This window comes from Rhinopithecus roxellana, chromosome 16 (genome assembly GCF_007565055.1).
Source record: "Rhinopithecus roxellana isolate Shanxi Qingling chromosome 16, ASM756505v1, whole genome shotgun sequence".
Taxonomy (NCBI): Eukaryota; Metazoa; Chordata; class Mammalia; order Primates; family Cercopithecidae; genus Rhinopithecus; species Rhinopithecus roxellana.
This window is the reverse complement of record NC_044564.1, coordinates 79,326,770-79,349,524: the sequence shown is the minus strand read 5'-3', so window position 1 is coordinate 79,349,524 and position 22,755 is coordinate 79,326,770. Positions and strand designations below refer to the sequence as shown.

At 41.8% G+C, this 22,755-nt stretch overlaps 1 protein-coding gene across 2 annotated transcripts in view; it reads left to right on the top strand.

The window, feature by feature from the left end:
* The window catches only part of MOB3B (MOB kinase activator 3B), a 206,080-nt gene that overhangs the window by 34,350 nt on the left and 148,975 nt on the right, over window positions 1-22,755 (top strand). The window contains exon 1 of one of the 2 annotated variants that reach the window (XM_030920141.1): window positions 10,583-10,616. The exons of the other annotated variant lie outside the window; for it this stretch is intronic. The gene's annotated coding sequence lies outside the window, so the exon portion shown is untranslated. Of the gene's footprint in view, window positions 1-10,582; window positions 10,617-22,755 lie in introns of those variants that run through there. 2 annotated transcript variants of the gene reach the window in all.

Here is a 22,755-nt window from a genome sequence, read left to right as displayed (position 1 = left end):
TGGAGTCCTATTACTGTATTGAGATGAACCACAGTTAACCATATCCAGATTTTTTAATATTTAGGCTGTAGAACTAAACTTTTACATGTACCTAGAGAAGTTTAGAAGTTGATATTATACTGTCCTCGTATATAACGTCCCAATTTGCAACAAAACAGCCATAGGAAGGCAGGCCCTGAACTGACCAGTCAAAGAACCTGAGGCTGTGATCGAATGCATGCTATGTAAATAGATTATGTTTGGGCAAGTGCTTCCTATTGTTGTCCAATGAAATTTAACATTTTCAGTGGTCCTTCTGAGTTTAACAGGTTTCTCACTCCTGGCAATAAAACCAGACTTTGCTACAGTGGTTTACTTGACAAATTTAATCTCCACTTGTTCCTGCAGTAGGATTAAGCATGTAAACACAACATGAGTTAATTGTAAAAATGGACACTGATGTGACAACTCAGTTGGAAAACTTGCTGTATTTTGTCATAAAAGTAATGAGAGTTTTTTTGCTTGTTTTTAGTGATACTGCTTAGAGAACCTTTAAACTGATATAACATAGAGAGATAACGCTTCTACATGCTTTAGAAGGGAATCTATGCTAATTACAATAATACGCTGCCAGCATGATTGTTTTGTAAGAGATGTTGTCCTGGTGATATGCTGGGAACTGTACTTACTGTTCCTTCAGGATAGGAGATGTCCCTTGAGAGGAGAAGGGAGTTCTGGGTCTTTCTTTTGTGGGTTACAGTAAAGGGAACTCTTGAAACTTTATATTTCTAAAGTGAATGTCCAGGATTAATCTTTCCTGATAGTTCTCTTGCCTGGATATCAAACTCAATAAATCACTTAATACTCTCAATACTGGTAATATCTGAAGTTAGTCCAGTAATTCAGAAATAGGAAATTTGAACCCATTTAGACTTTAATACACTAACCAACAGTTATTTCCCTCAATTTCATTCATTACCTGAATTTCATACATTCATGGATTCATTACTTCATTCATTTATTTACACATAGCCTGAATTGAGTGTCTGAATTGAGTTCAGCAGTCCCTTGGGGTCATCAGGATGGGTTCCTTGTCTTCAAGGAGCTCCCAGACTAGTGGAACAGGCATGGGAAAACGAATACAGTGTGGCATGAGCTATGGTGGAAATCTCCCCCAGGCATGCAGGAACAGGGATGGAGTAGCTAACCCTGCCTCACAGTCCCTCCTGACTTCCTCAGCTCCATTCATTTTATTTATTTATTTATTTGCTTATCTATTTATTTATTCATTTTGGAGACAGGGTCTCACTCTGTCACCAGACTGGAGTGTGGTGGTACAATTATGGCTCACTGCAGCCTTGACTTCCAGGTCTCAGGCGATCCTTCTGCCTCAGCCTCCCGAATAACTGGGAATGTAGGTGTATGCCACTGTGCCCAGCTAAGTTTTAAAAATCACTTGTAGAGACAAGGTCTCACCAGGTTGCCCAGACTGGTCTCAAACTCCTGGACTCAAGTGATCCTCCCACCTCAGCTTCCCAAAGTGCTGGAATTACACTGTGAGCCACCTTGCCTGGCCCATTTTATTTTAATATATAGCTGTTTTACCCGAGGACCTTGCCACTCCGATTGTGTCCCACAGACTAGCAGCATCAGCATCATCAGCAGTTCATTAGAAATGCATCACCTCAACCAGAACTGTTGAATCATAATTTGCATTTTAACAAGATCTTCAGGATCCAAAATTTGTCACATGATCACAACTCTTATGTGGAATAGAGGGAGGGGTGGCACTGTTACAAATGTATGTTCTTAGCTGGGCATGGTGGCTCACGCCTGTAATCCCAGCACCTAGAGAGGCCGAAGTGGGTGGATCACGAGGTCAGGAGTTCGAGACCAGCCTGGCCAATATGGTGAAACCCTGTCTCTACTAAAAATGCAAAAATTAGCCAGGTGTGGTGGTGCGTGCCTGTAGTCCCAGCTACTCGGGAGGCTGAGGCAGGAGAATCACTTAAACCCGGGAGGCAGAGGTTGCAATGAGCCGAGATCACGCCACTGCACTCCAGCCTGGGTGACAGAGCAAGATTCTGTCTCAAAAAACAAAACAAAACAAAACAAAAAAAAAACAAATGTATGTTCTTACATACATTGAGCAGAGTGAGCCCACTCTTGATCAATGTGTACTGGAATGATTTAGTAATAATAGCTTCCTGTATTATGTGTCTATTGCTTGCCAAGTGTAGCTGCTAAGTAGTTTAGTATATGATCTTACTCATTTCCTTTTACAGCCTATAAGATAGTAATATCCCCATTTTGCACACTAGAAAACAGACGTTCTTAGAAGTTAAGGGATATGTCCAGGCCACGCAGCAAATAATAGCTGAACCAGAATTTAAATGAAGGATTGCTTTGTTCCAAAGCTTTGTGCTTTCCCCTGCAGTACACACACAGACTCCCAAATATTGGAGACATATCCCTGAAAGCATGCTTCATACTTAGTTTCTTTTTATCTGTCAGTTTCATGACAAAGTTAGTACATTAAACCCAAATAGCTCTAAAACTGGAATTAATTACCTTCTGCTGCAGATGCAATTAGTAATTGCTTTAAACCTGCTAGCATGCCTGGCAGCTATCTGTTCCCAGATGCAATTTTGGTAAATGGTTAAATCCTATTGGTCTGCTGATTTGTGGTGTTAAATATTAGATGAATTTCATTTCTGAAAACCTTTAGGTAGACCTCACCTTGGGAGTCATTTGGGCAGCATTTGGCTGGCAGACTACCTGTTTGATACCTGGGCCTATTTCTTTGCTGTGGAATGCATTTTGCTCAGGGAATGCTTGGTGGATCCATTCTTTAGTGTTTAAAAAATCTTTATTCTTAGGGTTTATTTTTCTGGTCAAGTTTTTTCTATTTTATCTTTTTTATTCAATTAAAGGAAAAGTGTGACATTTTATGATCATTATAATGGTGTGAACCTTATGTGGATATATGAAGAAACAGTTAATATCTTCCGTAATTCCCCCTTCATTTTTACCCCACAGTGGGAACCAGCATCAACAAACTGGCTCATATTTTCCCACAGCTTTGTCCTTCCTCATACAAACAGGCACAAACAGCTATGTGCATCTACCCTGCAATTTGCTCTTAAGATGTCATGGACGTCCCTCTCTACTCTCAAATCTCATTTGCAAAATTCTTTGTTCTTCGCTACAAGGATTCTCAATTTGAGCAGGGAAGTAAGTAAACTACTTTCCATTTAGGTATCTCAGACAGGACTTTAAAAGAGATATGCCTATAAAATTAGTGATATCAAATAAAGGTGCTTAGAACATAGGCAAATGCTTATATTGATTTTGTTGTTGTTGTTGTTGTTGAGACGGAGTCTCGCTCTGTCGCCCAGGCTGGAGTGCAGTGGTGCGATCTCGGCTCACTGCAAGTTCGGCCTCCCGGGTTCACGCCATTCTCCTGCCTCAGCCTCCCGAGTAGCTGGGACTACAGGCGCCCACCACCACGCCTGGCTAATTTTTTGTCTTTTTAGTAGAGACAGGGTTTCAACATGTTAGCCAGGATGGTCTCTATTTCCTGACCTTGTGATCCACCCACCTTGGCCTCCCAAAGGGCTGGGATTACAGGCATGAGACACCGTGCCTGGCTGCCTATATTGATTTTTAAGGAATTATCTTTCTTTTTTTTTTTTTTTTTTTTTTTTTGAGACGGAGTCTCGCTCTGTCGCCCAGGCTGGAGTGCAGTGGCCGGATCTCGGCTCACTGCAAGCTCCGCCTCCCGGGTTTACGCCATTCTCCTGCCTCAGCCTCCCGAGTAGCTGGGACTACAGGCGCCCGCCATCTTGCCCGGCTAATTTTTTGTATTTTTTTTTAGTATAGACGGGGTTTCACCGTGTTAGCCAGGATGGTCTCGATCTCCTGACCTCGTGATCCGCCCGTCTCGGCCTCCCAAAGTGCTGGGATTACAGGCTTGAGCCACCGCGCCCGGCCTTTGGAATTATCTTTCTAATTTAGAATATGGAAAAAGGATGGTTGATACTGATATATGTCTTCTTGTAATCTCTAAAAATAAACAGTTTGACCATTTTTTGGACAGAAAATAGACTTATGCCCAATTCAATGTGGGCCCCAAAATGCTGTAACAGTACACTGCACACTCATTTCTCCTTGTCGGTTGCTGTGCTCTCTTGCACAACTTCAAAGCCTCCCATCATCTGTGAAGAAAACTTTTTTTCCCTTAGTAAGTAACATGAATACACTTCGTTTTTCTATTTTTCTAACCTTCTGGCTTATGTGAAACTGGTGCCAAATTCCTCATCATGAAGGCATCTAATTTATATTTTGACAACAGTGATAGCTTCAGATGAACAGTTGTAAATAATATATCTTCTTCTTTTTAGTTATGGATTGCATATTAATTTTATCCCAACTACATAATTATCTCATCCTTCTGAAGAAATAATATGTACAAAGGAGGTTTTTTTAAAGTATAAGACACTAGGACCATTTGTTGCAATTATTATCGCTATTATTATCATCTTCCTCTGTCCTAGTATCCTTTATTTTCTGAATTAAAAAAAAATAGTTGTATGATGTGCTATCTAGGGCTTTGATAAATACTCTTTTTATTCTGGTAGGTGTCATTGTTGTTACATTTCTCCTTCAAATTTGCTTTTCTGGGCTTTCCTCAGACCCTCTCTTAAGCTACCCATTGTGCCTACAGCATCGATGGCATTTATTATGTTAAAAATGATTCTAGTTTCACATGGCTACATTTTATTGGTGCTAAAAGCATCAAGGTCCAGTGTAAAGAGCACTGGAGTGAGTGTCAAGGAACCTAATTTGGTGGGCTTTGGAGCTATTTTGCTGTAGGACCTTATGGCAAGTCATGGAGCCCATCTAGACCTCCTCTCCCACTCCTTACTCCCAACCCCTGAGCCACCCTCGCTTCCTTCCCAAGAGACCAGGTGCTTTCACACTACATGTCCTTGCACATGCTCTTTCCACTGCTTCAAATGCCCTTTCTTGTCTCCTACCAGACAAATTCCTACTGATCTTTAAATGGCCCACATTCAAATCTTATCTCCTATGGGAAACTCTTCGTGACTCCCTCTCTTAAACACTATTAGTTGCTTCTTAATCTGCAAGGAATCTCATAAATCCACAAACACACATAATCATACTTTTAATATTTTATTGCAGGGGTGTGTGTGTGTGTGTGTGTGTGTGTGTGTGTGTATCTAAATCTCTCTCACTAAACCATGAGCACCTTTAGGACAAGGACTGTGTCTCATTCATCTTTGTCTCCTCAGGGTCTAGAACTTCGCCTGATACATGGTCCTCTATACCTGTTGGCTCACGGAAGCCATGAGCCTTAGTTTACCCATCTGTAGTAGGGGGATTGGACCATATGCTATTAAAGTAATGCTATGGAATTCTATGTTTTTACAGAGACCTTGAACAAGAGGCCCAGCCAGGTGATGCTTTGTGTGTGCAATGCAGAGGGGAAGTGTGTTGATGGATTGAAATTTGGCTGTATCACCATTTCACAATGGTGCAAAAGAGGCACATTGGCTCTTTTGAACTTTAAGTAGCTGTCCTCATATCTTGTTTCACCATCTTAAAGAACATTTACTATATATACGAATGAATCCATAAACAATATAAAGTCAAGTTTAATAGTTGTTTTCTGGCCGGGCGCGGTGGCTCAAGCCTGTAATCCCAGCACTTTGGGAGGCCGAGACGGGCGGATCACGAGGTCAGGAGATCGAGACCATCCTGGCTAACACAGTGAAACCCCGTCTCTACTAAAAATACAAAAACTAGCCGGGCGAGGTGGCGGGCGCCTGTAGTCCCAGCTACTCGGGAGGCTGAGGCGGGAGAATGGCGCAAACCCGGGAGGCGGAGCTTGCAGTGAGCTGAGATCCCGCCACTGCACTCCAGTCCGGGCGACAGAGCGAGACTCCGCCTCAAAAAAAAAAAAAAAAAAAAAAAAAAAAAAAAAAATGGTTGTTTTCTTTTTTAGCTTACATGACTGTTTTAGAGACACATTTGTATTGATAACATAAGAAGTTAGTTTGTGTATTCTTGTATACGTGGACATTACTTGGCATATGATAATGAGCCTTCGTGCCCTGTTGGACCAAAAAAAAGAATTATGTCCTTATTTGGTGTGATGTTTCCCTCTAGGGGCCTGTTTCCAGCCAGGAAAATTTGTGCTTCTACTTGTAACTCCAGTGCCATGCAAGCTACCTCCAACCCCCATCCCACCCACATACATGGTTAGCCTTTATCTTCTGATTAGGGAAATGTATGCCTCACCACCTCCATCACAGGCAGCATTGTATACCAGCAACATAGCCTTTCTCTCTTTCCATGGTGAGAGAAATTAGCTTAGTGAATTTTTGGAAAATTTCAAGGCAAGTGTGGCTTGAGCTCAAGATGAAGGAGTTAACCCCCACCATACTTGTTTTTGATTGAAGTCTATTTTACGGCTTTTTAAGAGTGAGAGCTCAGGATTAGCAGCTGCTGAGTATAAGTCTTAAGGTCTGACAGAAGCCTTTGCAGGGGCACCTGCTGCTTTCAGGACTGCCTGGGACTAAGGGAATCCCCCACACAAAAGGCTTCTGTTGGATTTCTATGCATAGTTGAGAATGCTTAAATGACAAGGGAAGAAAACCACAAGTGAAAGAGAAAGATGGACTAGTAGAAGTAAATGGAAATACTGTTGACAAAAGGCTATGCCAGTGCAAAAAGTGAGTATGAAGCACCAGAGAAAAGCTGGAAAGCAAACCCAAAATGGCCAGGAAGAAGACCTGGCGGCAGTATTCACATTTTCTAAAACTACAGTAGGAGCCATAATTATCTAAAATCCCTACTAGATATTATCACTTGAAACATCTTTTAGTCTGTGTAAGTTACCAGTCCTTCCGGAATAAGTAGGAACAATTTTGAGCCCCTGGCATGGAATGGTATAGCCCTATGCCAGTCAATTTGTCAGCCCTGGCATGACATAAGTGAGCACAGGCAGCCTTGAAATGTGTACATTATGTAAGCTGCACTGTCTCCCTTCTGTGCTGACCACATTCCGTAGTGTTCTAGATAAGCAAAGGGGCATCCTGTTTGGTTGTCAGTGCTACTTGATGAGTATGCCATGACCCCTTTAGAGATGTGACACCAGGCAGGGCGCAGTGGTTCACACCTGTAATCCCAGCACTTTCGGAGGCAGAGACGGGTGGACTACCTAAAGGTAGGTCAGGAGTTCGAGACCAGCCTGGTCAACATGATGAAACCCCATCTCTACTAAAAATACAAAAGTTAGCTGAGTGTGGTGGCGCTTGCCTGTAGTCCCAGCTACTCAGGAGGCTGAGGCAGGAGAATTGTTTGAACCTGGGAGGCAGAGGCTGCAGTGAGCCAAGATTGCACCACTGCACTCCAGCCTGGGCAACAGAGCAAGACACCATCTCAAAAATAAATAAATAAATAAATAAAAAAGAGAGATGTGATACCAATCTTGGATCTCTGTGTAAAACATTATATTTGCAGTGTACCTTGATATCCGCTGGGTTGAATGTTGTGCTGAGTTAGGTGATATGGTTAGAGTTCTGAGTCACCCCTACCCTTACTGTTACTACAGCAGCTATCACAATGTTAGAGCTAAATGCAGGAAAGTCTCTCTTTATTCTGCCTGATGCTCTCCCTCCTCTGCCTCCCATGGATACAACATAATAGGAAATCAGTTAGTTGTTTGCAGACTTCCAGCTACAGGGGAAGCACAGAGCAGAATGTAGTAGGGTAGGTGTGAGACTGAAACAGCAGATAAATAATCATCATGATGGTCACCTGACTCAAGGAGAGCCAGTCTGCATACTGGCAGACCTAGGGACTGGCCTGCCTTGAAAATCTCTGTCCATTCAGGGACAGATTGGCCCAATAGGTTATTTCTCTCAGAAGTTTGGTTTTGGAAGTAAAGATTATCAGAGAGTCAGAAGTGAAATCTACAAGGATGCACATAAAAGACCATGAGCAAGACCAAGTTATGAAAAGGCAGAAGCCATGATGATATCATAGCAGAATCAATAAGCAGAGAAGAGACCATAGCATCAGGGTGAGAAAGATGTACATGAAAAATCTGTGTAAATAGTTGAGTCATTTTAATGGCATACACAAAAGTGAAAAGTCTTCGAACTCTTGCTTCTAAGGGTCAGGTGGCCAAGCAGCCGCTAAGGAGCAGTTTAGCGTGGAAAGCTACTAGATCAGCTGGAAAGGACATAATGAACCCAAATGCACCTATTTAGTTTATTACTCGTGGTACATCAGGTAGCATGAGTATTATGTCTGCATCATCAGTTCTCCCTGGGCCCGCCAGGTCTCATGGAGGTGATGAGGATGTGGGCCTAGGTGGATACTGTGCACATAGGGGTCTGTTTCACAGCTAAGCAACACTGAGCTTTAGAAAACCCCAGTTTTATAAGGAGACATGCCTATCCTCCCCTCCAGAGACAGAGGATTCCAGGGTAATAAACTTTATTACCCTGGAATGTAAACAGATCTCTGGGCAGGGGATGTTCTCTGTCTTTACTATGCTGATCAGGAAACAAATGTGCCTTCTGATCTGCAGGGGAACACTATCTCTAGTTTCCTAGGCTGTTTGCTATGGAAATATCCCAGAAAATATAGTCTGGCATGACTTATAAAAACATTATTGAGAATTGCCTCCCAACACTAAGAATTATTTATTTATTTATTTGTTTATTTTATTTTGAGACAGAATCTTGCTGTGTTGCCCAGGCTGGAGTGCAGTGGTGAGACCTTGGCTCACTGCAACCTTCACCTCCCGGGTTCAAGTGATTCCTCAGCCTCCTGAGTAGCTGGAATTACAGACATGTGACACCACACCCAGCCAATGTTTGTATTTTTAGTAGAGATGAGGTTTTACCATGTTGGCCAGGCTGATCTTGAACCCCTGGCCTCAAGTGATCCACCTGCCTCAGCCTCCCAAAGTGCTGGCATTACAAGCGTGTGCCACTGCACCCGGCCCCAACACTAAGCATTCTTAAGCTGCCTTGAGTCTTTTTCCAGTTTATACATGGCCAAGTCCTATTTTAACTCCTGTTTAGATTCATATAAACTTCATATTTTCTTTATTGCCATTAAATTCTTAAAGCACCACTTCTCCCCAGAGTCACACTAACCTGGGTGGGTTTCTGCTCCTCATCTCTAGAAGACCAGAACTAACTAACATACAGCTGGAAAATTAGAATTTAATCAGAAAGCAGGCCGTTGAATGCCAGGTGAAAGTTTTAATCGAATATGAAACCCTGACACTTGGATGCCACAGGACTAGCTTTAGTTAGGCTTGATCCACTTATGCTTCCATTCATTTGGGATGTGATTACTCAAGACACAGCAAGTTATTTCTATTCATTGCTCCATAATGCTTTTAAGGATGCTTCAAATTTGAGCCAGAGGCAGAAGTGATTAATTTTCTATCCTATTAATTGTTTGGATTTCTTGTTCCAGATCTTCTTCTTAAAAGCCTTAATACATTTCATCAAATGAAACTTCAGTGCTTAGAAAAGATAGGTATTGGCTTACAGGTTTACACACAGGTCCTCTCACTTAGCGGTCCTCCTGCATTGGAAGTTCTTCATACTCTGACTTGCTTCTAATGCTGCCACCCTGAATCCCTCTAATCTCTGTGCACAAGTATCTTCATCAAAGAGGCATTCCTGGGTCCACCACCGAAACTAGCTCTTGCCCATTGTCCTGTCTTGTGGCACTTGTTCTTTTCATTCTTGGCACACAGCACAATTTGTAATTGGATGTCATTTATGTGTGTTTAATGACTTCTGCCCCACCAGACTGTAAGCTCCATTAAGAGAAGAGTTATATCTTTTGTTCATTACAGAAAACCCAGCCTAGTGTACCAAGTGCTCAAGAAATACTGATTGAACAAATTATAGATTTTTGACTCTCTTTTGTAAAAAGTCTTGAATATTTCAGCTCAGTGAGTTTTCACTTATGTGGTTAGCAATAGTGTTGATGAGTTTTATACATACAGGACTTAACATCATTAGATAGTGTTTTGTTTCTGCCATTTTTTTCCTATTACAAAAGGAATATACTCTCAATGCCTTTAACTCAATAAACAGAAGAGAACAAGGGGGAAAAAACCAATATCATGGAAATTCTGCTGTTGACATTTTGTAGAACTGTGTTTTAAAGAAGAGTAATTTTCCATGAGGGTAGAGTGGAGAGGGAAGAGAATGTAGGATGTAAAATCAGTTTGAGATGGTCCACACAAAAGTCGATATGAAAGTGGGAGGTAAAGCAGGAACCACTGGAGTGCAGAGAAAGGGGTTAATATTGGAGGCATTCCAGAGACAGAATCAGTGGGATTTGCCCAAGGCAATGCTGACATTTGGGACTTTGTGATTGGGAGAAAGATGTAGCTCTTAACAGAAATAGTGGTGTTGGAGAGGCCTTGAGACCTGGAAAGGAAACAGGCTTTAGAGCCAGCAGAGGTGGGTTTCAGTTCTGGTTCTGCAAGCAAGTCACCTAACCTCAGTGAACCCATTTCCTTCCTCTGTGAAATGAGCTCCACAGTCCCTACCTTGCCAGATTGTTGTTGGGTAAGTTACTTAACCTTTCTCAGCTTCTTTATCTGTTAAGATAGCAATAATAACAGTACTTACCTCATGGGTTGTTTCGATGATTAAATGAGTTAATATTGTAGAATAAGTGATATATAGAAGTATTTGCTATGATCCTTGTTGTTATTGATATATTATCAATATATGGACTGGATGCCCTTGAGACACCCAGCTGAAGCTGTCCACCTGGCCACGGAAAATACTTGTCTCAAACTTGGATCCGTGGTCTTTTTAAAACTGGCAAGGCCAGTTTTCCAGGGTGGTTCATGTGTTGTCAGAGTTAAAGGCTGGGAGTCAAGTTTCCATTAACCGAGAGATAATGGTCACTGTACTACATGTCCCAGAGTCCCCTTCTAAAGTGGGTACCTCAACCTGGCTGTGTGGATGTAGTTTACTAGCTGGTACCCTGGTGAGCCCATGCCTGGGTTTGATTGCCTGCAGAAAAAGCCTGAGGATGCATGGAATGCTGAGTTCTCAGGGTAGGGCAGAAGAGGCCGGGGGTAGGGGGGGTGATTTGTGCAAGCACCAAACCCACAGGGCAGGTGCAAGGCTCAGGAGGTGGGCAGACATGAAATGCACAGGAACAAGCAAACAGAAGGGAATTAGCCTGGGACTGCTACTCATGAAGCCTTTATGGTGGCCCTTTAATGAGGATAGGTTAAAGTGACTGCAAGGTTGAAGGCTAACAAAATATTTTCAAATTCTTTATGCTTTTTATTTGAAGTAAAAATAAATGTAAAATAATTCACTTCAGTTTGCTCTCTTCTTACTGCCTCCCACTCATCAGTTTTGCATAGTGAGAAATGTTCACTTGCCATGGCTTCTTGCCCCCGCCTGAGTTTTTTGTTTTGCTTTTAGCATAGGTCCATTATAACTGAAAGCAAAGAGTCCACCTTCTCAACCCCTACCTGGCAAACAGGGGGCTGCTGTGGAAATGCTGGGAGACCTTGTTAGATCAGGGCCTTCTGTGATGGCTGTTTATTAGCTCTTCCCACTTTTCTCTGAATTAATGGGATCCTCTGAATGGGAGCCCTTAGAAAGACTCCTGATCACTTCTATTTTCCACTCACCCTCAGCTCCAGACAACTGTGACAGGACCTGCATTTTCAGAAGAGCATATATTATGAAATGCAGGTAACAATTCTCACTTGGGGCATCCCTGCCCCTCAAAGATGCAGGAAGAACTTGGCCTGAACCCCAATGCTTGGCATCATAAGCTCGGTATGGGCTCTCACCCTGCCGTGGTACTCCTTAGTTGCTCTGTCACCTGGACTCAAAGCCTTATTTCCTATGAGAAATCCAGTAGAAAGCAGCATTTTCCAGAATCTGTAGCTGTTTTGAAGATTTCATTCATGAAGGGCGAGCAGCAGCAAATGGACCACTCAGCTGTGACCCACCCTCTGCCATTTCCCCCTGTGTCGCTTCACATTCTATTAATGCCAGCTCTCTTTGCACCCTCCTGCTGTACATGGGACCAGGTCTTTTAGGATTTTCTGAGGCCTTAGGTCCTCTTCTGCCCACGAGCATACCAAACATATCAATGTGCACCCACACCTCACATTAAATATAGTTTTTGCAGCAAGCGATGAAAAGCACCTTTATAATTGGGCTTCTGAAATCATTTGACTGTAAGTATGTCATTCAATTTATGATTGGCTCTGTTTTCTCGGGAGCTATGCAGTCAATTCTTAAAAAGGAAGACAGCTTAACTTACCAATTGTTTTCATGCACAAGAAGATATTTTTAAAATATTTTGAAACAAAATGTTTTTGAAATATGTTAGATTTAACAATTAAAGAAGTACCATATATTTGTAGACATTTACTTAAACATTTGGTAATTGTCATGTTTATCTCTTTGTATTTTGGAGACAATAATCTCTTTTAAGCCCTCAAATATTTCTGTACACCTCTTAAAGATATTAAGCTGTAAGTGCTGTAGCTATGTTTTCCAGTGGATAAGACAGGTTAGCAGGAGGCCTGTTCACAGGCAAGACACTCTGGGAAAAGAGTTCAGTCCTCATCCTGGCTTCATTTCTCTCCAGAAGCAGCCTTATCAGGCCAACCCATTTTCCCCATGTGCCTTCTGATGAACACAATTTTCTTTGTCTCATTACACAGATTTTTTCAGAGTACAACCAAATTTAAAAACAGCCATATGATATATTCCTTATACAGGGATTTTTGTCAGGAACCTCAAGCAACTTTTAGAAAATGCTTCACTTGGAAAGGGTTTGGCTGGAAGTACAGATGGGGAGATGAAGACATCTGGGCAGGGGCACCAGCATGGGCAACGGTGTGGAGGCAGGGACTGAGATGCAACTGAGCCAGGTCTGAAAAGCCTTGGAAGCCACACTGAACATTTCAGACCCTACCTCATAGGCTATGGGGAAGAACTGACATTCCAGGAACTGGCTCAAAGAGTAACTTAAGGTGAATGTTGTGGATTTTTCTTTTTCTTTCTCTTCCTCTCTTCATTCTTTTAGGCACAGAGCATTCCTTTTAACATTGCCGTTTTTCTTAATAGCTGGATAAGCCCAGGTATCCAGTAAGCCCCCAGAGGAGACTTGGTGTAAGCAGAACTGATGGAACAAACATCCAGACATTATTATGAGTTTTGAGTGGCCAGTGGGGCTCCATGTGCTTTATGTTTGGATTATTCAGTGTTTTTCCCATCCTTTAATGTTAGGTCTCTTCAGCCAAATGATAAGGTTGAACAGGGTGGAAATTACAGGGTGGGGATCACAGTGGTGTTTTAGCATAAGCCTTCACTTCCATTCATGTTTCAGTGGTTTGCAGGAGTTGTTTTCTTATTCCCCCCTTTTGCTTTATGTTTTTGTTTTTGCATTTTATGTACCGTGCTTTTTGTTCGTTTGCTTTATTTTATCTCTTATCTTCCCTCCACTGGATTAATAGTATTTTATTTCCTTTTTTTCAGTGTTTGCTTTTTAAAAATAATTCGTGGCTGATGTTTAAAATTCTGATTTCCCATGAAACTCCGAGTTTCCAGGTTTTTGAAAGTTAACATATGTGACATTGGACTGTATTCCCACATGGCAACAATCTGTAAGAACTACCTTCCTTACACAAGTACACTCTTACCAGTTTACCCCAGGCCCCACAACATTCTATTGTCTCCCTGACCCTGAGGAGACATCAGTTGTGGTTATTTGGGTTGTTGCTTTCCTACACCTGGCTGTTTACTCAGTTATGTGACCTACTCTGCCCCGGTAAGCATTTCAGTTTGTCATCATCTTTTAGCTGGAGCATTTAGTTGATTTGCATTTGTTATAATTAACTGTACCGATATATTTTAATCCATGTCTGCTGGAGTCTTTTGTGCTGTTTGTTGCACAGTTCCTGTGTTTCTTCTCTCCTTTTTTGTCTTTTAACGGATGATCGGGTTCATTGTCTCACTGTTTTTCCCTCTGCACCACTCTGAAAGACATACTGTCCGTTTTATTCTTTTAGAGGTTAGCCTCGTAATTATAGCATGCATCGTTAACTTACTAAATTCTAACGTGATCAATATTTTTACCTTCCTTTGAATAACACCCTTCTGATTTATCCCTTCCCACAATTCTTACGCTAGTCTTTTGAGTATTTTAAGTCTATATAATTTTGCAAACTCCATGAGGCATCGTTTCTTTTATTCTTTTATAGAGTCAGTGCTTGTATTGATTTACTTATATATTTATCATTTTCTGTCCTCTTAATTCTTTCTTATATTTTCTTACATCCTTACAATTCCTTCTTTTTTTCATATTTTGTCTGTATATGTCTCATTTGAGTATTCTTTTTCCCCTTTCCTTTCTTCTACTACTTTAGAAGTTATACAATTCTGCCTAGGCACGGTGGCTCACACCTGTTATCTTAGTATCTTGGAAGGCCCAGGCAGGCAGATCACGAGGTCAAGAGATCAAGACCATCCTAGCCAACATGGTGAAACCCTGTCTCTACTAAAAATACAAAAATTAGCTGGGGGCTGGGCGCGGTGGCTCACGCCTGTAATCTCAGCACTTTGGGAGGCCGAGGTGGTCGGATCACAAGGTCAGGAAATCGAGACCACCCTGGCTAACATTGTGAAACCCCATCTCTACTAAAAAAATGCAAAACATTAGCTGGGCGTGGTGGCGGGTGCCTGTAGTCCCAGCTACTCAGGAGGCTGAGGCAGGAGAATGGCGTGAACCTGGGAGGCGGAGGTTGCAGAGAGCCAAGATCGTGCCACTGTACTCCAGCCTGGCAGACAGAGAAAGACTCCGTCTCAAAAGAAAGAAAGAGAGAAAGAAAGAAAGAGCTGGGCGTGGTGGCGTGTGCCTGTAGTCCCAGTTACTTGAGAGGCTCAGGCAGGAGGCAGAGGTTGCAGTTGCAGTGAGCCAAGATTGCACCATTCTCCAGCCTGGGGAACAGAGAGAGACTGTGTCTCAAAGCGAAAAAAAAAAGTTATGCATTCTATTTCTTCTCTCCCATTTCCTTCCTCATTTCCCCTAAAAGTATTATATGAATAATATGAATGCTTAGCCTTTTTTTGTTTTAAAGAGACAGTATCTTGCTCTGTTGCCCAGGCTGAAGTGCAGTAGTGCAATCATAGCTCACTGTTACCTTGAATTCCTGGGCTCAAGCAATTCTCCTGCCTCAGCTTCTCAAGTAGCTAGGACTATAGATACGTACCACCACATCCAGCTAATTTTTAAAACTTTTTGTAGAGACTGGGTCTCACTGTGTTGCCCAGGCTGGCCTTAAACTTCTGACCTGAAGCAAACGTCCTGCCTTGGCCTCCCAAAGCACGAGCTTAGCTTTTAAAAAGTTTTAAGTTATTCAAAATTGCTATTCCCCTATCACATAATGCAAGGGCCATAGAGTGCTTTAAGTGAATCACTCTTTCATATTATTGCTATCTGATGTTTTAGTTTCAAGTTGTTTATAATGCCTTTCCCTATTAATCTTAAAAATTTTTTTTGAGTAGGGGTGTTTATAAATATACTAACATGTTTATCTTCTTTGCTCATCATTGCTTATTTATCTTTTTCTTAGTTTCCTTCATAATGAAGTTATTATTCTTTAATATTTCTTTCAGCTCTCTTTTTTGGTATGAATATGTTTTTATTTCACCCTCTGTTTGAATATGTCTCCTAAAATTCATGTGCTGGAAACTTCATCATCAATGCATCAGTGTTGAGAGGTGGGAACTTTAAGAGGTGATTAGGTCCTGAAGGTTCTGCCCTCATGAATGGATTAATGCCATTATCATGGGAGTGGGTTCATTGTAGTAGGAGTGGGTTTGTTATTCAAGGAAGGGGTTTCTTATAAAGGATGACTTTAGCCTCCTTTCCTCTCTCTCTTGCCCGTGTGATGCCTTCTGCCACGATGTGACACAGTTAGAAAGCCCTCCCTAGTTGCCGCTGCCTTGCTCTTGGACTTCCCAGCCTCCAGACCTGTGAGGAAATAAATTTCTGTTCTGTGTAAATTAGTCTGTGTTATTCAGTTATAGCAGCATAAAACAGGTTAAAATACCCCCATTTTGAGCAGTAACTTAATTAGGTATAGAATATTAGTTTGACAGGTTTTTTTATTACCACTTTGAATATGCCTCTGTATTATTGATGAAAAGTCAACCACCAATCTAATTGCCGTTATTAAGTTTGTAATTTATCTTTTTCTCTCTGGTTGCTTGTATGACTTTTTCTTTGGCGCTGGTGTTCTGCCGTTTACCACTGTGTGTGTGTGTGTGTGTGTGTGTGTGTGTGTGTGTGTATTTCTTTTTAATCCTGCTTGAGACTTGTAATTTTCCAAATCAAGAACATATGTATTGCTTTAATTCTATTAAATTCTCAGCCTTTATCATTTCAATATTGCCCCTCTAACATAAACTACTCCTTTTCCAGAACTTCAGTTAAACGTGTTTCATTGCCCCAATTTACTCTCTGTGTTTATAACCTCTCTTTCACATTTTTTGATCCCCTTTTTTCTTTCTCTGCTCCATTCAGAACACTTCTTTAGACTCCTCTTTCATGAGGCTCATTCTCTTTTCAGCTGTATCTAATATGTAATTTAACATGTTTTTCTCATCTTTAAGAATTCAAATTAGTTCTTTTTTTCAAAGCTGCCCTTTCTTTGTTCATAAAGGATGGTTCTTATGGTTTTTATTCCTTCTTTTATGTTAAAAAATACATTTAAGCATAATTAGTTTATAGATCCTGTCAGATTATTCTCTTACTATAAGTTCTTAGAGTGCCAATTCTTCTGCTTGTTGTGTACGTTATGTATGTAGCTTCTCCATCTGACTGGCTTCATTCTTTTTGGGTTTGTTCAGCAGGAATTGTTTATTCTGAGGGACTCTTGTAGGTCCTGAGTTATGAAAATATTTCTACAGAACAATTTGAGCCTGCTTCTTCCCTGGTTCTGGGAACATTTTTATAGTGATCTATTAGCTCAAGATACATACACAGTCTAAACAATGTAAATTTGTACAACACACTTGTGCATGACACAGGTTTGGTATTTTATTTAGTTTTCTTAATCAGATGCATTTTTTTTCACCTTGATACTGGAGCATAATTCAGATTTACTTCCCCCTTCCCTGAGCTACTGGGAGCAGTGGTAGTTCTAGTCCTATTCTTATGTAGATGGATATTTTCAAGAATTCTGACTTGACGCAGTTATGTCAGTTCCAGTGTCTTACCTTGCATGAGTCTTGGGCCACGTCACCTGTTCTCAACTGGGCATCCCAACCCTAAACCCCTAAACAGCTGTATCCAGATTCAACCCCTCTCTGGGTGATAGTGGTGTTTGCTGTCATGCTTATTGCTTCAGCTTTGAATTCTGGCTTCATTTCTGGCCTGCATTAAGAAGAACAGTTATGTTTTACAGGTATATGAGGTACATTCTTGTGATGGCTGCAATGGCTTATATTTTGGAACTGAAAGAGGATCTGGGTAAATTCAGACTGACATTTTTAATGTAAATTAATTTACTCACAAACCATTTATTGGCCATCTATCATGTTCCTGGCTTTGTTATAGGTGCTGGGGCACAACAATAAATAACATTATGTTTTTGCCCCTGTATAGTTTACATTCTCATGGGAAAGACAAAACAAACAATAAGTAAAACATATAGTAAAATCAGTTGGAGCGATGAAGAAAATTAAAGGAGGAGAATGGGAGAGAGAGGGACTGGTTTGGGTCATGTGCTTTATTAGGGTGGCAAAGGAAACCTCTCTGAGGAGTGACCTTTAAGCACAGGCTTACATGAAGTAATGAAGAATCATGCTGGTATCTGGGGTGTGAGTCCGTGTTCTCTGAGAAGCATTACACCAAGGCAGGATTAGCTATGCAAGAGATTTATTAAGGCAACTCCTGTGAGCAAGAGTGAGGTCAAGGGAAAAATGATAATGTGGGGCTCCGTGTTCAAAAATAACATTAAGAATTTCAAGATGGCTACAGAGGAGTATTCAACCAAGCACAGAGCCCTTTTGAATGCCCTGACTGTGATGGAAAATAGGAGTGAGCTACTGGGAACTTGGGAGACTCCTCTGATTGTGATGCAGGTCTGACCCCAGGTGAAGAAGAGGGGAGGGAGGAGGGTGAGTGGAAGCATCCTACAGGGCTGTGCTGTTCCAGGAGAGCCTGGCAAGGCTGTTCGGGAGTCTTTGAGCCAGGCCACCCCTCAGGTGTTTTCATCTTGCAGGAATAGGTTTGCGTCACTATGCCTGCCATGCTCAGTCACTGTCTAGGAGTAGCCTGTGAGGAATGTGGCTTTAGCACAAATGCGGAGATGGATTTCAGAGCACAGCAGCTGTAACTCCTAGCCAGTAATACTCCTTGTAAGTTGGATGTCTGAGAGGTACAGTCTCATGGCAGCCACACTGAGTAAAGAGCTTTTCAGGAAGAGGGGACAGTGATTGCAAAGGCAGTTGTTTTGGGGTTGAATTATGTTCCCTATCCCAAATTCATATGTAGAAGTCCTAACCTGCAATTCCTTTGAATGTGAACTTATTTGGAAATAGAGTTATTGCAGAAAATAATAAGTTAACAAGAGGTCATACTGGAGTCGGGTGGGCCTCTCATGTAAAGTGACTGCTATCCTCATAAAAAGGGAAAATTTGGAGATAGACATATACACAGGAAGGATAACTTGTGAAGATGAAGGTAGAGATTGAGGTGCTGAGTCTACAAGCCAAGGAACACCGAAGATACCAAAAAAACCCATCAGAAACAAAGAGAGAAACATGGAACAGATTTCTCCCTAGTGCCTTCAGAGAAAGCATTGCCCTGCCAACACCTTGATTTCAGATTTCTTGTCTCCAAAACTGAGACAATACATTTCTATTCTTTAAGCCACCTAGTTTTGGGTACTTGGTTATGGCAGGCCTAGCAAACTAATACAGCCTTGAAGTGATAGGAGACTTGGCACGTTATAGAAACATCAGGGAGGCCACTGTGGATAGAGCAGATAAGTGAGGGAGAGAATCGTAGGGGAAGGAGAGGTATCCAGGGGCCAGATCTGTAGATCATGACTTTGTAAACCAATATAGCAACATTGGTTTTTATTCTGAGCGTGATGGGAAGCCTTTGTAGGGCTTGAAGAGGGCAGTGGCCTGATTTCACTTATATCTTTAAAGTACCACTCTGGCTCCTGTCTGGAAATATTAATAGATTGCAGAGGAACAGAAGTGGAGGCAGTGCAACCCGCCCAGTCCATGGCAGCTGTAAAGAGAATCTGGTGGTGTGGATGAGAGTAGTTGCGGTGGAGGGTGTGAGGAGTGTGGGATGTGTTGGCAATTTGAAGTAAATGATATACTTTCAAATGGATTAGACAGAGCAACTAGACAACTAGAATTGTTTTCTGAAATGAGAACAGTGGGTGAGGAGCTTATCTGGAGTTTACAGGAATGGATGTCGATACCTGCCATGTTTAAAAAGTCATGTGCTGTTTTGCAATTTGCTTTTTCATTTTCATGAACTTCTTTTCATATCAATACAGATATATTGACCTCACTGTGTTTTGAGGACTGCCCAGTATTTCGTATATGGATATACCATTCTTGATTATGCTGGTTATCTCTGAACGGACTTTTGGTTGTTTCCTTTTGTATGTGATTATAAACAATGAGGCTTAAATAGCCATATGATTTATCTATGGCTTCATAACAGAATCCCCTCCAACACAGTGGTTTAAAAACAACAACGTTTATTATCTCACAGTTTTTGTGGGTCAGCAGGCAGAGTGCAGCGTAGCTGGGTTCTCCGGTTCAGGATCTCTCCCAAGGCTGAGCCTGCGGTTGTGTCAAGGTTTGACTGGGAAGGAGCTGCCTGTGAGCTTACCCAGTGGTTGTTGGCAGAATTCAGATCCTGGTGGACTGTTGGCCTGAGGGCCTTTGCTCCTCACTGCCTGGATTTTAGCTGGAAGGCACCTTCAGTTCCTTGCTATGTAGGCATCTCAGGAGGAGAGCTCACAACATGGCAGCTGGCATCATCAAAGCGAGAGCAAGAGTGTGTGAGCAAGAGAGGTCACAGTCTTTTATAACCTAATCTCAGAAGAGTGCCCCGTCCCTTTTGCTGTATTCTGTTCACTAGAAATCAGTCTCTGGGTCCAGCGTTCACTCAATCAGAAGATTACACAAGAGCATGGATGCCAGGGGACAGAGAACACTAGGAGCCACCTTGGAAATCTGCCTAGCACCATAGCCCAGTACATTTGTCTTTTGATAGATTGTTAAAGGTGGGTTTGCTGAGGGAAAAAGTACACATGTTTTAAAATTTCATGTATAACACTGGATTTCTTTTCATAATCTTCATTCTAGATTTCAGAGTTATTTTGATGAGACTATTTGCTACTGCCTGAGAGGGAGAGGCTGTAGCTCCTCAAAAAGCCTTTGCCAGATTTTGTCATGAATGTCTCTTCCCTTCTTGCGTTTCTTTCTCTCACCCCTCCAAAACTTCCCAGAACAGGAAATAGCTATGTGTCTTGCAACAGGAATGATACGAAGATTCTAACCAGCAGGCACTTGCATCATGGCGACTATTCTAGGGTATGATGACCTGGATTCTGCCATTACAAAATGTCATTGCCTTCACTTGTGTGCTGACGTGGGTAAGGTTTATTCAGCCAGCCTTGATGAGAGTAATTAAAAAGTAATCTCTGGTGTAAGGAGTCAGTTTGGGCCCATGATGTCTAGGGAAACTCCATTTGAATCATTTCTTCTAAATCCTCAGAACTCAGTGGCTTCTGGGAGGCCATACAGTAATGAGGTGTACATGTATTTCCTTATTAGTCAGAAAGAAACTTTACCTAAAAGGACCCTTTTGTGTTTACTAGATATGGTTGGAGGAAACATAAATTATTATCACTATTACTTTTTCTCCTACCCATACAAGGCTTTATAAAATTAAATACATCATAAACCTAGACTATGATAAAAATGAGATGGTGTAAATATCTGTGTGTCTTAGTTCAGGCTGCTATAACAAAATACCTTAGTCTGGGTGGCTTATAAACAACAGAAAATCTATTTCTCATAGTTCTGGAAGCTGGAAATCCAAGATCAGGGTACCAGCATGATTGGGTTCTGATGTGGGCCCTCTTGAGGGTAGAGAGCTTTCTGGGGTCCCTTTTGTAATGGCTAATTGCATTCATTAGGGTAGAGCCCTCATAACCAAATTATCTTCCAAAGCTCCCACCTTTTCATGCCATAACATTGGAGGTTAGAATTTGAACACATGCAGTCTGTTGCTCTGTGGCTGCTATCAGATTAGATGCCCCAGTTGAAAGATTAGACTATCTTGGCAGCTTCCCAAATGAATGCCAAGGTACCTTCTTTCCCCTTCTGCTTGTGAGCAAGGTGGGGTGGGTGTGGAACTGGGGAGAGTGCATGACCTCTGATGAAGCTGAGGGAATGTCTTGATGGGGTCCATCACCAACATCCCCTGTTAGGGGCTAACCCCTTGGTTGGAGAAGGTGCTAGATTCTTTCCCACACTGCCCCTTGCAGGTCCCTGTGTTGCCCCAGAGGCCCATGGCCCTCCTTGATGTGGATTAGTTTAGGAACTAGCTCTCAGGGCAGCAGGTCCCTCTCTGCTTGTCCAGCTTGGACAGCTTCTCTTTCCTGGGCACTTTGAAGGCCGGGATCCTGCCTCCTGCCTGTGCCCTCCTGTGAGCCTGGTGCTCCAGGAGCGTAGCTCTCCAAACAGGGAGTGACTCCTCTGTGTCCCAGCACGACCCCACCCTCCCCCTTTGCCTGCCTCAGACACTGGGCAGGTTGTACTCACATTTCACAAGTTTACTCCGCTAGATGAGAAAAACGTGTACTTTATTCAGGACAGCGAGCTCAGCTCTCTGGATTGCATTCCCTGCAGAAATGAGAATCCAAGTGTAGTGGCCTTTCAAAGCTGAAATAAATCAGGGCTGCTTGGCCATACTACCCTTGTCTGTCAGTTTTTGTCTTTTTCTAGAAGCCACGCAAGGTTAGGGAAAATTAAGGGAAAGCATATGAGGACCAATTCATTGTGTAATCACTTAAAATCTCTGAGTCGGAATAGCTGTGTGTGATTTAAAATATAAATGTTTGCAAGTGGTTTGTATCTTGATCAGTTATGTAAAGGTGTGCATTTGAGATGTTACCAAAGTGACCTTTAGATGCTTCTTTTTAAAAATGACAGTTTCAACTTGTCTTTGTGGAACTCTGTATTTTTCAGTTTTCACCTATGTTAAGCCTTTCAATTTTTTTGTTGACTAAAGTTGGTAGAAGAAATGGTTATCAGAGTTTTTATAGAATCCTCCACCACCTTTTTCTAAAAGGAATTTGAATCATCTGGTGCTTATATAAAATCAAGCACTGTTTAAACTCAGGGAGCTGGGTGTTTTGTTGTTGTTGTTTTTTTTCTTTTTCTTTCTTAGAATAAAGTGCAGTTTAAAGAGAATAGAGTGGAAGCTTTTACCAGACACCTGTTTTCGTCTCTTGCTGGGCTGATGCTATTTTCCTAGGAATGGTGACTGTGTGTTTCTGTTTTTCCTCTTCAGATTTCTTAGACCAAAGAGAGGAAATCCACTGGAGGCTTACCTAACAAGACGTAATGATGAATGTAGAATCTTAAATGAAAAATAAGTCAGTGGATGTGG